Source organism: Schistocerca americana, chromosome 6 (assembly GCF_021461395.2).
Source record: "Schistocerca americana isolate TAMUIC-IGC-003095 chromosome 6, iqSchAmer2.1, whole genome shotgun sequence".
Taxonomy (NCBI): Eukaryota; Metazoa; Arthropoda; class Insecta; order Orthoptera; family Acrididae; genus Schistocerca; species Schistocerca americana.
The window spans coordinates 422,191,990-422,208,508 of record NC_060124.1 but is presented as its reverse complement, the minus strand read 5'-3'; the positions used below and the strand labels follow the sequence as shown (position 1 = coordinate 422,208,508).

Below are 16,519 nucleotides of genomic sequence, written 5' to 3'. Positions count from 1 at the left end.
AAGGGGTTAAAAAATAACTTGAATATCGGTTTGATGGAGTGAACAGGAATTTATTTAGCTGACGGGAGGGAGGGAGGGGGAGCTTGAACTTGCATGTGTAAGTTAGCTGTAGGCTGTGATGGTCTGCCTAACACACCGCTAGTGTCACATACATCCTTAACTGTGGTTCGTCTCGTTATGGATTGACCACCCCCCCCCCCCCCCCCCCCACCACCACAAAAATCACACGTAGTTACTTGAAACATCGTAAATAACAATTACGATTCCATTTCATTCGCACACGATTCTTAACTTTATCCCTTAGAGCCACTTTCAATTGGAAGATCATTTAGTTACCCTCTACTCACGATCTCTTCATCCTTGTTTAACTGATTTTCTTCTGTTTCACTAACCTAACTCATGGTCTATCGTCGTATCATAGTGATTACTGTTCTGTTCACCGCCAACCTACTAACCACCACTAACTCAAAAATTGACTCCCTTCACCCAACGCCAACGATTCACTCACTGTACATAAATGTACATGTTCTCGAATAATAATAATAATAAACATTGTCAACACTGCGCTTCCCAAAAGTCTCCCTGTCAGGTTATTCAAGAACGTGACGTGGGTGGATATGATAAGCTTGCAATCGGAATCGCGTAATACTGGCTGCTTAGACCGCGGCTCACATGGTGGCGACTCTACTGCCGGTTAGCCTTTCCTCCATCCATGCAGGTTACACGCAGCAGCGTACGCGCCAGGCGGAAAGAGACCGCAAGCAATGTCGCCAGCATGACAGGAACTATGTAGGACGTCAGCAGTCACGTGGAAAAATTAGCGTGCCGTTTCATATCACTGGACAAACCAGGTAGTGTTCCGCAGCTCTTCCTCTAGAATTTTTACCCTCTACAGGTCTCTCTAGTACCATACAAGTTATTCCCTGATGTCTATCATACTGTCCCTTCTTCTTGTCAGTATTCCCCACATGTTCCTTTCCTCTCCGATTCTGCGCAGAACTTCCTCATTCCTTATCTTATCAGTCCACCTAATTGTCAACAACAACTCAAATGGTTCAATACTCTTTTGTCTCGGTTTTCCCACAGTCCTTGTTTCATGACCATACAATGCTGTGCTAAGAACATACGTTCTCAGAAATTTCTTCCTCATATTAAGGCCTACCTTTGATATTAGTGGACTTCACTTGGACAGGAATGCCCTTTTTGTCAGTGCTAGTCTGCATTCGATGTCCTCCTTGCTCCGTACGTATTTTGCTGCCTAGGCAGCAAAAGTCCTTAACTTCATCTACTTTGTGACCGTCAGTCCTGATGTTAAGTTTCTCGCTGTTCTGATTTCTGCTGCTTTTCATTACTTTCGTCTTCGATTTACCTTAATCCATAAACTGTGCTCATTAAACTGTTCATACCATTCAGTATATCGCGTAATTCTTCTTCACTTCGCTGAGGATAGCGATGCCATCAGCGAATCGTATCATTGATATCCTCCCACACTGAATTTTAATTCCGCTCCTGAGCCTTTCTTTTATTTCCATCATTGCTTCTTCGATGTACAGAGTGAACAGTAGGGGCGAAAGACTACATCCGTGTCTTACAACCTTTTTAATCCGAGCACTTCTTGGTCTTCCACTGTTATTAGTCCCTCTTGGGTCTTGTACATGTTACGTATTATCCGTCTCTCCCTGTATCTTACCCCTATTTTCCACAGAATTTCGAACATCTTGCACCATTTGACACTAAAGCCAAACTGATCGTTATCTAAAAAATCCTCAATTTTCTTTTGCATTTTTCTGTATGTTATTCTTCTCAGCAACTTGGATGTATGAACTGTTAAGCTGATTGTGTGAAAACTCGCGTTCTTGATCAGCTCTTGCAGCCTTCGGAATGGTATGGATGATATTATTCCGAAAGTCAGATGGAATAGCGCTGGGCTCACACATTCTACACACCAACGTGAATAGTGATTTTGTTGCTACTTCCCCCAATCAGTTTAGAAAATACGATGTAACGTATTTGATCTTAAGTCTTCGAAAGCTCTTTTAAATTCTGATTGTAATACTGAATCCCCCACCTCTCCTAAATCTCCTGCTGCATCTTCTTCTATCAAATGGTTCAAATGGCTCTGAGCACTTTGGGACTTAACATCTGAGGTCATCAGTCCCCTAGGCTTAGAACTACTTAAACCTAACTAACCTAAGAACGTCACACCCATCTATGTCCGAGGCAGGATTCGAACCTGCGATCGTAGCAGCAGCGCGGTTCCGGACTGAAGCGCCTAGAACTGCTTGGCCACAGTGCCCGGCCTTCTTCTATCACATAAGACAAATCTTCCCCCTCATAAAGACCTTCCTTGACTCTTTTCATCTACCTTCTCTTCCCTCTCCATTTAACTGTGAAATTCCTGTCGCGCTCTTAAAGTTACCACCCTTGCTTTTAATTTCACCGAATGGTGTTATGTTTTTCCAATATGCTGAGTCAGTCCTTCCGACAATAATTTCTTTTTCGATTTCTTCACATTTTTCATGCAGCCATTTCGTCTTAGCTTCCCTGCACTTCCTACCTATTTATTTCATTCCTCAGCGACTTGTATTTCTGTATTACTAGATTTCCCTGAACATTCTTGTGCTTCCTTCTTTCATAGGTTAACTGAAGTATTTCTTCTGTAGCTCATAGTTTCTTCACAGTTGCCTCGTTTAAGCCTTTGTTTTTGCCTTTTCAACTTCTGTGGTTGTCTGATTTAGAGATGTCCATTCCTCTGCAACTGTACTGCCTACTGAGCTATTCCTTATTGCAGTATCTGTAGTCTTAGAGAACTTCAAGCGTCTCTGTTCATTACTTAGTATTTCCGTATCTCACTTCTTAGGGTATTGATTTTTCCTGAATAATGAAATCTATGTCTGACCATGATGTAATCTAAATGAAATCTCCCCGTATCTCCCTGTCTTTTCCAGGCATACCTCTTCCTATTGTGATTCTTGAACAGAGTATTCGCTATTACTAACTGAAATTTGTTGGAGAACTCAATTAGTCTTCCTCCTATACCATTCCTAATACCAAATTCTCCCGTAACCCTTTCTTCTACTCCTTCTCCGAGAACCGCGCTCCAGTCCCCCATGACTGTTAGATTTTCATCTCCCTTTACGTACTGACTCACCTGTTCAATATCCTCATATGTAAATTCTATCTTCGCATCTTCAGCTTGTGACGTCGGCACGTACACCTCGGCTTAATGGGAACTTACAGTTTCACCAAGCTCTGCTTTGCATGGAAGCCCACCCCTCGGGAATTGTTTACCAATTTGGACTTAGTGTCTGAGCGGGATGCGGGAACAGGCTAAGATTGTTGGTACAAAGGCCACATGCGAGTTGAGTGTTTGTGTTATTGAATTAATTAGGGTTTTGTACATAGACATTTGTAATTCTTTCAGTAGCTGTAATATTTTTGTGTATGAATGCCTGACAATGTTTTTTGGGAAAAGCGCCACTGTTCCCCAGGCATTTTTGCGACACCAGCAGGATGTTGTTAGTGTATCGAAGCCACAGTAACACATGTCGCTAGACGACGAAGTGAGGTTGTAACAGACGTTTGGGAATTTAGTAAGAGCATATTCGTTTTCAGTGGAGAAAAGGTTATGCTAATCCACTGTCGTCGTACAGTACAAGAGAGCAATTCTGGGATCCCTCGCAACACGGTCGTAATCGTCCAGTGTTGACACAGTAGCAGCCAATGGTTTTAGAAAATGCTCACTCTACATCAGTCTTTATCACTAAAAACAGTGTAAGATGAAAGATTAGTGGTAATATGGAAATTTGTGGTGAGCTCTATGGGACCAAACTCTGAAGTCATCGGTCCCTAGGCTTACGCATTACTTAATCTAGCTTAAACTAACTTACGCTAAGGACAACACACACACACCTATGCCCGAGGGAGGACTCGAATCTCCGACGGGGACAGCCGCGCGAACCGTGACAAGGCGCCCTCGACCGCACAGCTACCCCGCGCGGCGAAAGCAAAGTGTTACAAAAGCAGTTTAGAGAATGAACTCACCGTAAGGACGAACACGTCGCCTGTGTTGGCGTCCACTCGAAAGTGTCCATCATCACTTCTATCAAGAGCGACTCCTGGCCCCGAGATGGAATACACCACGTCTTGTGGACGCTCCACGTCGCCGTCCACAGCCTTCACCTGTAATGTTTTAGAATTTGTGTAACATAGCTTGCGTAAATACCAACTAGAATTGGGATCTGTTTAAATATGCTCAAAAAATTTGTAAGACATGACATCATCGCGTGAAGGAGATCCAGCGATTTGTATTATTTGTTAGAAGTTTTAATAATCGTAGTCGTAATAATAAGCAAGTTGTAATTACATTCTGTTTCCATTAAGACTATGGAATTTTTCATCAAATTCTAAATATTTCGCTAAAAGCGCCAAAATGTCGAGTTCGTGTACGAGTATGAAACTGAGTACTGGCTACTGGATCGTAACTGACATTTCGATACAAGACAAAACCAAGATGGTGGCCATTTTGGAATCCACCATCCTGGATGCAACTCGTAATTTTTGTTTGGAAAGGGATAATGAGATGTGTCAAACAGACAGAGAAAGAATGGATCTCCAAAAACAAAGTGATCTGATTAGAAAGGGGAGAAGTAAAAACGGAAATACAACGTAGGTTTGGAAGTGGTATTAATATTCAGGGTGAATGAATATCCAAGGTAAGCTTAGCTGATGACATTGATATCCTCGGTAAAAGTGAGGAAGAGCTGCAGGACCTGCTGAATGGATGAACAGTCCGCTGAGCACACATTATGCATTGAGGGTAAACCGAAAGCATTGAGCAGTAGTGGAAATGACATCAGCGATAAAGTTAACATGAAAACTGGGTGAAGACAGAGACTGGGATACATTCAACAAATAATGAGCATGGTAGAGGTAATCGTGGCTCACCTAATGAAAGCGGACCAGAGGACTGACGGACCCCCCCCCTCCTCCCCCCCCCCTCCCCCCCCGCCCCCCCGCCACCAAAGAAAAGTATTTGTCGCACAAGCCGTAGAAAATGGGGTGGAAACTCGTAGTAAATAAAACACATCCTTTGTCTTCCAGGAAGGTTGAATTCCTACAACTGTTCCCGTAATACACTGATGTGAAAAACGGCAGGGATACCTAATATTGGGCCGGATTTCCTTTTGCCCGGCATAATACAACTCGACGTGACATGGACTCAAGAAGTTCTTTAAGTGCCCTGCTGAAATCTGAGCCATGCTGCCTCTATAGCCGTCCATAATTGCTAAAGTGTTGCCTGTGCAGGATTTTGTGCACAAAGTGACCTCTCACCTATGCCCCGTAAAGTTCCTTAGGATTCACGCCGGGCGGTGTGAGTGGCCAAATCATTCGCTTCATTTGTCCAGAATGTTCTTCAAACAATTGTGGTTCGGTGAACTGTCGCATCGTCATCCATATAAATTCCGTCGTTGTCTGGGAACATAAAGTGGATGAATGGTTGCAAATGGTCTTCAGGTGGCCAAACGTAACCACTTCCAGTCGATGATCGGTTCAGCCGGAACAGAGGACCCAGTCCATTCCATGTCAACACAGCCCATTATGGAGCCACCACCAGCTTGGGTCCATGGTTGGTGGGGTCCGCGCCACACTCGAAGCCTACCATTAGCTCTTACCAACTGAAATAAGACTCATCTGACCAGACCATGTTTTTCCAGGCGTCTAGGGCCGAAACGCTGTGGTCACAAGCCAGGACAGTCACTGCAGAGCATGCCATGTTCTTAGCAAAGGCACTCGAATCGGTCATTTGCTGCCATAGCACATTAACGCCAAATTTCGCCGGACTGTCCTAACGGATACGTTCGTTGTAAATCCTATATTTTATTTTTATGGTGATTTCAAGTAACTTTGTTTGTGTGTTAGCGCTGACAGCTCTTTGCAGAAGCCACTGCTCTCTGTCGCTAAGTGAAGGTCTTGGCCACTGCGTTGTCCGTGATGAGAGGCAATGCCTGAAAGTTGGTATTCTCGGCACACTCTTGACATCCTTGATCACGGAATATTGAGCTCGCTAACGATTTCCGAAAACGATATCATCCCGTGTTCAGAGTCTGTTAATTCCTGTCGTGCAGCCATAACAAGGTCGGAAATCTTTTCACATGAATCACCTGAGTCCTGGTGACAGCTCCACCAACGCACCTCCCTTATACGAGGGCAGTTCAATAAGTAATGCAACACATTTTTTTTTCTGAAACAGGGGTTGTTTTATTCAGCATTGAAATACATCAGGTTATTCCCCAATCTTTTAGCTACACAACACTATTTTTCAACGTAATCTCCATTCAGTGCTACGGCCTTACGCCACCTTGAAATGAGGGCCTGTATGCCCGCACGGTACCATTCCACTGGTCGATGTCGGAGCCAACGTCGTACTGCATCAATAACTTCTTCATCATCCGCGTAGTGCCTCCCACGGATTGCGTCCTTCATTGGGCCAAACATATGGAAATCCGACGGTGCGAGATCGGGGCTGTAGGGTGCATGAGGAAGAACAGTCCACTGAAGTTTTGTGAGCTCCTCTCGGGTGCGAAGACTTGTGTGAGGTCTTGCGTGATCGGGTGCGAAGACTTGTGTGAGGTCTTGCGTTGTCATGAAGAAGGAGAAGTTCGTTCAGATTTTTGTGCCTACGAACACGCTGAAGTCGTTTCTTCAATTTCTGAAGAGTAGCACAATACACTTCAGAGTTGATCGTTTGACCATGGGGAAGGACATCGAACAGAATAACCCCTTCAGCGTCCCAGAAGACTGTAACCATGACTTTACCGGCTGAGGGTATGGCTTTAAACTTTTTCTTGGTAGGGGAGTGGGTGTGGCGCCACTCCATTGATTGCCGTTTGTTTCAGGTTCGAAGTGATGAACCCATGTTTCATCGCCTGTAACAATCTTTGACAAGAAATTGTCACCCTCAGCCACATGACGAGCAAGCAATTCCGCACAGATGGTTCTCCTTTGCTCTTTATGGTGTTCGGTTAGACAACGAGGGACCCAGCGGGAACAAACCTTTGAATATCCCAACTGGTGAACAATTGTGACAGCACTACCAACAGAGATGTCAAGTTGAGCACTGAGTTGTTTGATGGTGATCCGTCGATCATCTCGAACGAGTGTGTTCGCACGCTCCGCCATTGCAGGAGTCACAGCTGTGCACGGCCGGCCCGCACGCGGGAGATCAGACAGTCTTGCTTGACCTTGCGGCGATGATGACACACGCTTTGCCCAACGACTCACCGTGCTTTTGTCCACTGCCAGATCACCGTAGACATTCTGCAAGCGCCTATGAATATCTGAGATGCCCTGGTTTTCCGCCAAAAGAAACTCGATCACTGCCCGTTGTTTGCAACGCACATCCGTTACAGACGCCATTTTAACAGCTCCGTACAGCGCTGCCACCTGTCGGAAGTCAATGAAACCATACGAGACGAAGCGGGAATGTTTTAAAATATTCCACAAGAAATTTCCGGTTTTTTCAACCAAAATTGGCCGAGAAAAAACATGTGTTGCATTACTTATTGAACTGCCTTCGTATATCTCGTGTACACGATACGACTACCACATGCGCATATCGTTGTCCCATGACTTTTGCCACCTTAGCGTACGTTGCGGAAAGAATTGGTTACAAACAGCCATTGTTAAAACATTGAAGCTTACAGCCATATGAGTGTATCACTTCCTCTTCCTGGCTACAAATTGACGCTAATTCTATTACCGCTCGGAGGTTAGCATCTGCCCATGTAGGGAGATTCTGTATAAATCCCACCTCATCCACAAATAAAATGCACTTTGTGAAATTCCGATCTGCGGCACTTTAAGCCATTGATAGATTTACAACCTGGCTTACTGATCTTGTGGTGATGGATCTTTGATACGCTGTAAGTGATGCGAATAAAGTGACTCCCCGAGCTGTATTGATCTTTAAACGTCGCGATTGTTTTCGTGAACACAACCAAGATAGCAGCAATACTGTTTACAAAAAAGGCGGGTGCAGCGAACGTACGCGGACATTGCCAACCAGAAGATATCATGGTCCAGCACGGTGACGTACCTTGGGACGATACTGGACAAAGAGCTGACATACACCACATATTGGAGAACGGAAACAGAATTGAACGAAGATGTTGAAAGCCTTCACACCCTTCTTTAAAATTATGCAAGGGAACGGTACATCACTTAATAATACTGGGAATGACATCTTTGGGAACTATTTGCGTATCCAACATGATCAAACTAAAGCCACTCCAAAACAAATGTCTGGTGTGAAGCCTGGAAGCCTCCAAGGTGAGCTAGACCATGGGACACGCATGAGGTCCTGGAAGAGAAAATAATGACTTATCGATAAGATCAAAGAACACGTGACAAACTTGCTCATTGGAATCATACGATAACGCGACATTGTAGCCCAAGCCACCTCACAGAGCTTACACAAATATGAATGGCTCAGAGCCAGTACTCAGAATTCACCGGAAAGCTCAGGATAAAGTGGTAGGCACTGAGCTACATGTCCAAGAAGATGCAACTGCAATACGAAATAGCAAACAATTTAATCGGTGAAAGGCACAAATGAATCCTCACGATTATCTAACATTAAAAGACCTAAAGAATGCGCCCAAGTTTGAAAGTGAACAAATAAAAACTTTATAAAATCCTTGAAGTACCTAAAACAGCAGAAGAATAAAACTTTGAAGATGATCACTGTTCGTCTCCGAAAACACAAAGAAATTTAAAAAACGGCTGATCTCTTTAGCAGCTCCAGTACTCTCCTTATGAGAAGACTGAATTTTAGCTCAATAGCTATTTCTTTCAGAACATACAGTATTTTATATAGTTTTAATTGTTAACAATCTTGTAAAAGCACGGGATACATTTTTTTTCAAACACAGTGCGTGAAATGGACAGTAATCGTCCTAATACAGTTCCTGGGACAAATTTGCATTTGTGGAAAGATGTCCGATCAGGATAGCAAGCTGCGGATTGACTGTCGACCTCATGCTAAAGTATCCTCGTCAGGTGAGTCGAAAGCTTTCGGAAGGCTATTGCACACACACTTAGTGACTTTTGTTCGTGTTCCCTAAGATATCTGTACGAGTCGAGTTTTGCATTCTCAGTGAATTTATTATGCTTGCCTTCGAGATGGTAGTTATATCTGAACTCGTGGTAGTTCCACTTTTCAGCTAGTGTTCCTTTTTAGGATTGCGTTTCTCAATCAATATAACTGGAACCCTTACAGGATCACTTTGTTGTCCTTCGTCTGTTTGTTAGACTGTTAAAAACCCTTCTACTCAGGACTGGGTAGACGTATCAACTTAAAATTTATGCCGTATGGTGAGATCTGCGGTTGCTTGGAAATGTAAAAAGTCGAACCTTCTAAGTCATATAAAAATCTATAGGGTACTTCCCGCTGATGTACAAACATGAAATTTGGCGAGAAGCAAGAATTCATAATAAAACCACAGGCAAAAATCCGAAAAGTTTTAATTTGTAATTATATCGTACGAAACAAGAATGTTGAAACTGAAGTGGACTGATAAGGTGAGCAATAAGGAGGTTCTCCTTAGAGTCTACGAAGGAAGCAATATATAGAAAGCACTGACAAGAAGGGACAGGGTGATAGGACACCTGTTAAGAGAACAGGGAATAACTTCCATGGTATTAGAGGGATCTGGCACAGGAGTCGAATTCGTGGTGGGCTGCATAAAACCAAACAGGCTGATGACAAAAGAACAAGCGAAGAAAATTGTAGACATTTGTTGTCCGGCTGTCTGTCCGTCTCTTAAGACCGCTTTATCTCATGGACGGGTGGATGCACAGAGTTGAAATACATGTCGCATACTAAGGCCTATCGTATCCTTGGTGACGTATAAAAGTTTAGCTTCTAAGTCGTTGCAGTCAACAGATACAGCTATTTATGTAACATATTTTGATAATCGCAAATCCAACTTATAAAAAACTACATGTTACTTCCCGTTGACTTTGAACCACGAAATTTGCAGGAAGCAGGGTTTCACAGTACAGGTTAAGGAGAAAGATCTGAAAATTGTTAATTTGTAATTATATCAGAAAAAACATTTTTATTTTGTGATTTATTATCCGACTTTAAAGTTAAAATTAAAACATTTTTCGAAGTCTTGGAATTCCAGGGATCGATATCTTGCGAGTATCATTATCGAAACACACAAAAATCGTCGATATTCTGGATTCCTGGGTTGAATGAACTGTCCATACAAATAACTAAGTGTGCTCGGAACCCTCGGAGCCCGAGTCCTATTTGCACCTGACCAATTTCTTTTTGTAAATGGGCGTGATGACAACACCTGTTTTCCATAAGCAACGGAAAGGTGTGTCGCACAGATGCAGGATACAAATGAAGAATATATAAGAAACTATCAGCCTCGATTGCAGTAATGAAACCAACCTTTACCTAGGTTTCAGCGCAAATAATTGAGCCTTATTCAGAACATAGGCCCGAATCTATAATTTGTCTGAGAGGACATGGTCTAGGAAAATGGTTCAAATGGCTCTGAGCACTATGGGACTTAACATCCGAGGTCATCAGTCCCCTAGAACTTAGAACTACTTAAACCTAGCTAACCTAAGGACATCACATACATCCATGCCGGAGGCAGGATTCGAACCTGCGACCGTAGCGATCGCGCGGTTCCAGACTGAAGTACCTAGAACCTCTCGGCCACTGCGGCTGGCCATGATCTAGAAATAAAACAGCCTGAATAGGCGTAGTCACATTTTAAAAATACGGTACATAAGTATTAAGCCAACACCAAGACTTAACGTAAGCTCTGGCGTGCGCCTCGTCTCCATGGACGCCGTGTGTTGGGCCTCCGTTGAGTTTGGGGCTCACGTTGAGTTTCACGTGAGCACCCGAGGCCCACCACACGGCGTCCATGCAGACGAGGCGCACGCCAGAGCTTAAGTCTTGTGTTAGCTTAGTACTTATGGACCGCATTTTTAAAATGTGACTACGCCTATTCAGACTGTTTTAGTTTTATTTCTAGACCATGCCCTCGTAGACAAATTATAGATTTAGGTATACCTTCTGAAGAAGGCGCAATTCTTTGGGCTGAAACCTAGGTAAAGGTTGGTTTCATTACGGCAATCGAGGCTGATAATTTCTTATGTATTAGATTATCATGATTGTTGACTGGGCTGCAATGTCGAAAGTACGTAAATGAAGAAGCCTACTGACCGTGAGTATCCTCCTGGGCAGGTGGGCGGGGTCCTCCTCCTCCTGCAGCTCTGCGCGGTACACGGGCTGCTGGAAGACCGGCGGCAGGTCGTTGGCGTCCAGCAGCGTCACCACGAGCTCTGCCCGGGACACGGCCGGCGCTGTCGATGCCTCGCGTCCCCGCGATGCGGCCAGCCGCAGCTCGTACTGTCAAACAAAACGTCGCCATCACCGTTGATACCGTGGCCCGTGATTCACGATTGGCTACCATACGATGCTATGCTGCAGGAAAACCGGAAAAGAAGATAATCGAAATGTGTCAATTGTGGTGCTATACAGGGTGATAAAAAGTTTCCGTTACAGGCTTCTAGTGGCTGTAGATGTGACTTAGTAGATGAAGTTTTGATAAGGAGCCCATGTCCGGAAATATATAATTTACATGTAAGATCAGTTGGAGGATCGGCCGGCCGGAGTGGCCGTGCGGTTCTAGGGGTTGCAGTCTGGAGCCGAGCGACCGCTACGGTCGCAGGTTCGAATCCTGCCTCGGACATGGATGTGTGTGATGTCCTTAGGTTAGTTAGGTTTAATTAGTTCTAAGTTCTACGCGACTGATGACCTCAGAAGTTAAGTCGCGTAGTGCTCAGAGCCATTTGAACCATTTGAATCAGTTGGAGGATCGGAACACTTTTAAATATTCCGCTTTGCTGTACGCGCATAGCGGAGACAATGAGTTCTGACCTGCGTAGGAGCACATGTTAGGGGCAGTGTTTCGAGCATTTGTCCTCGGGTTCTCTTCTGCAGCCGGCCGCTGTGGCCGAGTGGTTCTAGGCTCTCCAGTCCGGATCGCGCTGCTGCTACGGTCGCAGGTTTGAATCCTGCCTCGGGCATGGATGTGTGTGATGTCCTTAGGTTAGTTAGGTTTAAGTAGTTTGTAAGAGGTCCATGACTAAGGAATTTATTGCTAGCGCACTAGAGGAGATGTAATTTCGATGGATTGCTCACGCGCTGCCTGCGATATGTAAGCTATAAGAGAATCTCAGACCAAAGAGCAGTGTCGTATGCAGAGAGCAGTGTCGGCTGCAGTAAGAGCTGTGTGGACAGTAGTAGTGGTAGCTGGCAGTCGTGTGTATGGAGTTGGTTGGGCCGGTCGTGGGGAGCGATGGCGGTGCCTGAGCTATGTTGTTGTTGTTGTTGTGGTCTTCAGTCCTGAGACTGGTTGGATGCAGCTCTCCATGCTACTCTATCCTGTGCAAGCTTCTTCATCTCCCAGTACCTACTGCAACCTACATCCTTCTGAATCTGCTTAGTGTATTCATCTCTTGGTCTCCCCCTACGATTTTTACCCTCTACGCTGCCCTCCAATGCTAAATTTGTGATCCCTTGATGTCTCAGGACATGTCCTACCAACCGGTCCCTTCTTCTCGTCAAGTTGTGCCACAAACTCTTCCTCTCCCCAATTCTATTCAATACCCCATCATTAGTTATGTGATCTACCCATCTAATCTTCAGCATTCTTCTGTAGCACCACATTTCGAAAGCTTCTATTCTCTTCCTGTCCAAACTACTTATCGTCCATGTTTCACTTCCATACATGGCTACTCTACATACGAATACTTTCAGAAACGACTTCCTGACACCTAAATCTGTACTCAATGTAAACAAATTTCTCTTCTTCAGAAACGCTTTCCTTGCCATTGCCAGTCCACATTTTACATCTTCTCTACTTCGACCATATCAGTTATTTTGCTCCCCAAATAGCAAAACTCCTTTACTACTTTAAGGGTCCCATTTCCTAATCTAATTCCCTCAGCATCACCCGACTTAATTCGACTACATTCCATTATACTCGTTTTGCTTTAGTTGATATTCATCTTATATCCTCCTTTCAAGACACTGTCCATTCCGTTCAACTGCTCTTCCAAGTCCTTTGCTGTCTCTGACAGAATTACAATGTCATCGGCGAACCTCAAAGTTTTTATTTCTTCTCCCTGGATTTTAATACCTACTCCAAGTTTTTCTTTTGTTTCCTTTACTGCTTGCTCAATATACAGATTGAATAACATTGGGGAGAGGCTACAACCCTGTCTCACTCCCTTCCCAACCACTGCTTTCCTTTCATGCCCCTCAACTCTTATAACTGCCATATGGTTTCTGTACAAATTGTAAATAGCTTTCGCTCCCTGTATTTTACCCCTGCCACATTTAGAATTTGAAAGAGAGCATTCCAGTCAACATTGTCAAATGCTTTCTCTGTGTCTACAAATGCTAGAAACGTAGATTTGGCTTTCCTTAATCTTTCTTCTAAGATAAGTCGTAAGGTCAGTATTGCCTCACGTGTTCCAATATTTCTACGGAATTCAAACTGATCTTCCCCGATGTTGGCTTCTACCAGTTTTTCCATTCGTCTGTAAAGAATTCGTGTTAGTATTTTGCAACTGTGACTTATTAAACTGATAGTTCGGTAATTTTCACATCTGTCAACACCTGCTTTCTTTGGGATTGGGATTATTAAATTCTTCTTGAAGTCTGAGGGTACTTCGCCTGTCTCATACATCTTGCTCACCAGATGGTAGAGTTTTGTCATGACTGGCTCTCCCAAGGCCGTCAGAAGTTCTAATGGAATGTTGCCTACTCCCGGGGCCTTGTTTCGGCTCAGGTCTTTCAGTGCTCTGTCAAACTCTTCACGTAGTATCGTATCTCCCATTTCATCTTCATCTACATCCTCTTCCATTTCCATAACATCTTCCTCAAGTACATCGCCCTTGTATAGACCCTCTATATACTCCTTCCACCTTTCTGCTTTCCCTTCTTTGCTTAGAACTGGGTTTCCATCTGAGCTCTTGATATTCATACAAGTCGTTCTCTTATCTCCAAAGGTCTCTTTAATTTTCCTGTAGGCGGTATCTATCTTATCCCTAGTGAGATAAGCCTCTACATCCTTACATTGGTCCTCTAGCCATGTCTGCTTAGCCGTTTTGCACTTCCTGTCGATCTCATTTTTGAGACGATTGTATTCCTTTTTGCCTGCTTCATTTGCTGCATTTTTATATTTTCTCCTTTCATCAATTAAATTCAATATTTCTTGTGTTACCCAAGGTTTTATACTAGCCCTCGTCTTTTTACCTACTTGATCCTCTGCTGTCTTCACTACTTCATGCCTCAGAGCTACCCATTCTTCTTCTACTGTACTTCTTTCCCCCACTGCTGTCAATTGTTCTCTTATGCTCTCCCTGAAACTCTGTACAACCTCTGGTTTAGTCAGTTTATCCAGGTCCCATCTCCTTAAATTCCCACCTTTTTGCAGTTTCTTCAATTTTAATCTGCAGTTCATAACCAATATATTGTGGTCAGAGTTCACATCTGCCCCTGGAAATGTCTTACAATTTAAAACCTGGTTCCTAAATCTCTGTCTTACCATTATATAATCTATCTGATACCTTTTAGTATCTCCAGGATTCCTCCATGTATACAACCTCCTTTTATGATTCTTGAACCAAGTGTTAGCTATGATTATGTTATGCTCTGTGCAAAATTCTACCAGACGGCTTCCTCTTTCGTTTCTTACCCCCAATCCATATTCACCTACTATGTTTCCTTCTCTCCCTTCTCCTACCATCGAATTCCAGTCACCCATGACTATTAAAATTTCGTCTCCCTTCACTACCTGAATAATTTCTTTTAACTCATCATACATTTCATCAATTTCTTCATCATCTGCAGAGCTAGTTGGCACATAAACTTGTACTACTGTAGTAGGCGTGTGCTTCGTGTCTATCTTGTCCAGAATAATGCGTTCACTATGCTGTTTGTAGTAGCTTACCCGCAAGCCTATTTTTTTTATTCATTATTAAACCTACTCCTGCATTACCTCTAATCGATTTTGTGTTTATAACCCTGACCAAAAGTCTTGTTACTCCTGCCATCGAACTTCACTAATTCCCACTATATCTAACTTCAACCTACCCATTTCCCTTTTTAAATTTTCTAACCTACCTGCTCGATTAAGGGATCTGACATTCCACGCTCCGATCCGTAGAACGCCAGTTTTCTTTCTCCTGATAACGACGTCCTCTTGAGTAGTCCCCGCCCGGAGATCCGAATGGGGGACTATTTTACCTCCGGAATATTTTACCCAAGAGGACGCCATCATCATTTAACCATACAGTAAAGCTGCATGCCCTCGGGAAAAATTACGGCTGTCGTTTCCCCTTGCTTTCAGCCGTTCGCTGTTCCAGCACAGCAAGGCTGTTTTGGATATTGTTACAAGGCCAGATCAGTCAATCATCCAGACTGTTGCCCCAGCAACTACTGAAAAGGCTGCTGCCCCTCTTCAGGAACCACACGCTTGCCTGACCTCTCAACAGATACCCCTCCGTTGTGATTGCACCTACGGTACGGCCATCTGTATCGCTGAGGTACGCAAGCCTCCCCACCAACGGCAAGGTCCATGGTTCATGGGAGGGCTGAGCTATGTAATATAAGGTAAAAGCAGTCGCGCGCATATATAGTTTGTTACAACAAAATTTGTGCTATTGTTATATCAAGTACCATGTAAATGTTTCAAAAAATCTTTTAATAATAATCCTTTTTATAAAATTAACTTTTTGACAATCATTCATCTGAATTTAAAGAATTTACTAATTTCTGCAATCCATGGTCATACCGATTATCGTAAAGAGAAATCAGTCGTTTCCTTTTATACATGACAAATCTAGCGGCCAGCATTGCACTGGGCTGTGCCAGAAAAATTTATTATTGGAGCAGATACATACGCGTTATCCGGCGACTTAATTGAGGTAAGAAATTTCAATTTATTCAGAATGATCTTTCACGGCCATGACGCAGCACTGCTGACGTTCAAAATTTACCAGTTTAAATTCACGGTCAATTATTGAAAGATTATAAGTGAGCCACAATTTTATTGAGAAGTTAGTCACGTTATTATTGCGAGGTTACGGAATAATAGACTGCTGGGAGGTGACACAAAATGTGAATGTTATAATTATTTTTTAACTGTTGGGAGGTTACAAGTTTTAAGTCTAAGGGACTAAGTCCTATAGTGCTTAGAGCCATGTGAACCATTTTTTTTTCTTCTGCGTTCGTGGAACACCACAATCAATCCTCCTTGTTGCGAACGTACCAGTTCCTAGCTGCCGTTGCTGTAGTCGGACGAAGATGTCATGTGACGTCATAGTTACAACACCGACTGAAACGGTGCTCTCTTCTCAGCCGTGTGCGTAGCGTGAAGCGGAATATTTGAGTGATCCGATCTTCAGACTGAATTTA

The 16,519-nt window shown here is 43.6% G+C and overlaps 1 pseudogene; it reads right to left on the bottom strand.

Moving 5' to 3' along the window:
* LOC124620182 overlaps positions 1-16,519 on the bottom strand; it is a 219,204-nt pseudogene that overhangs the window by 124,767 nt on the left and 77,918 nt on the right.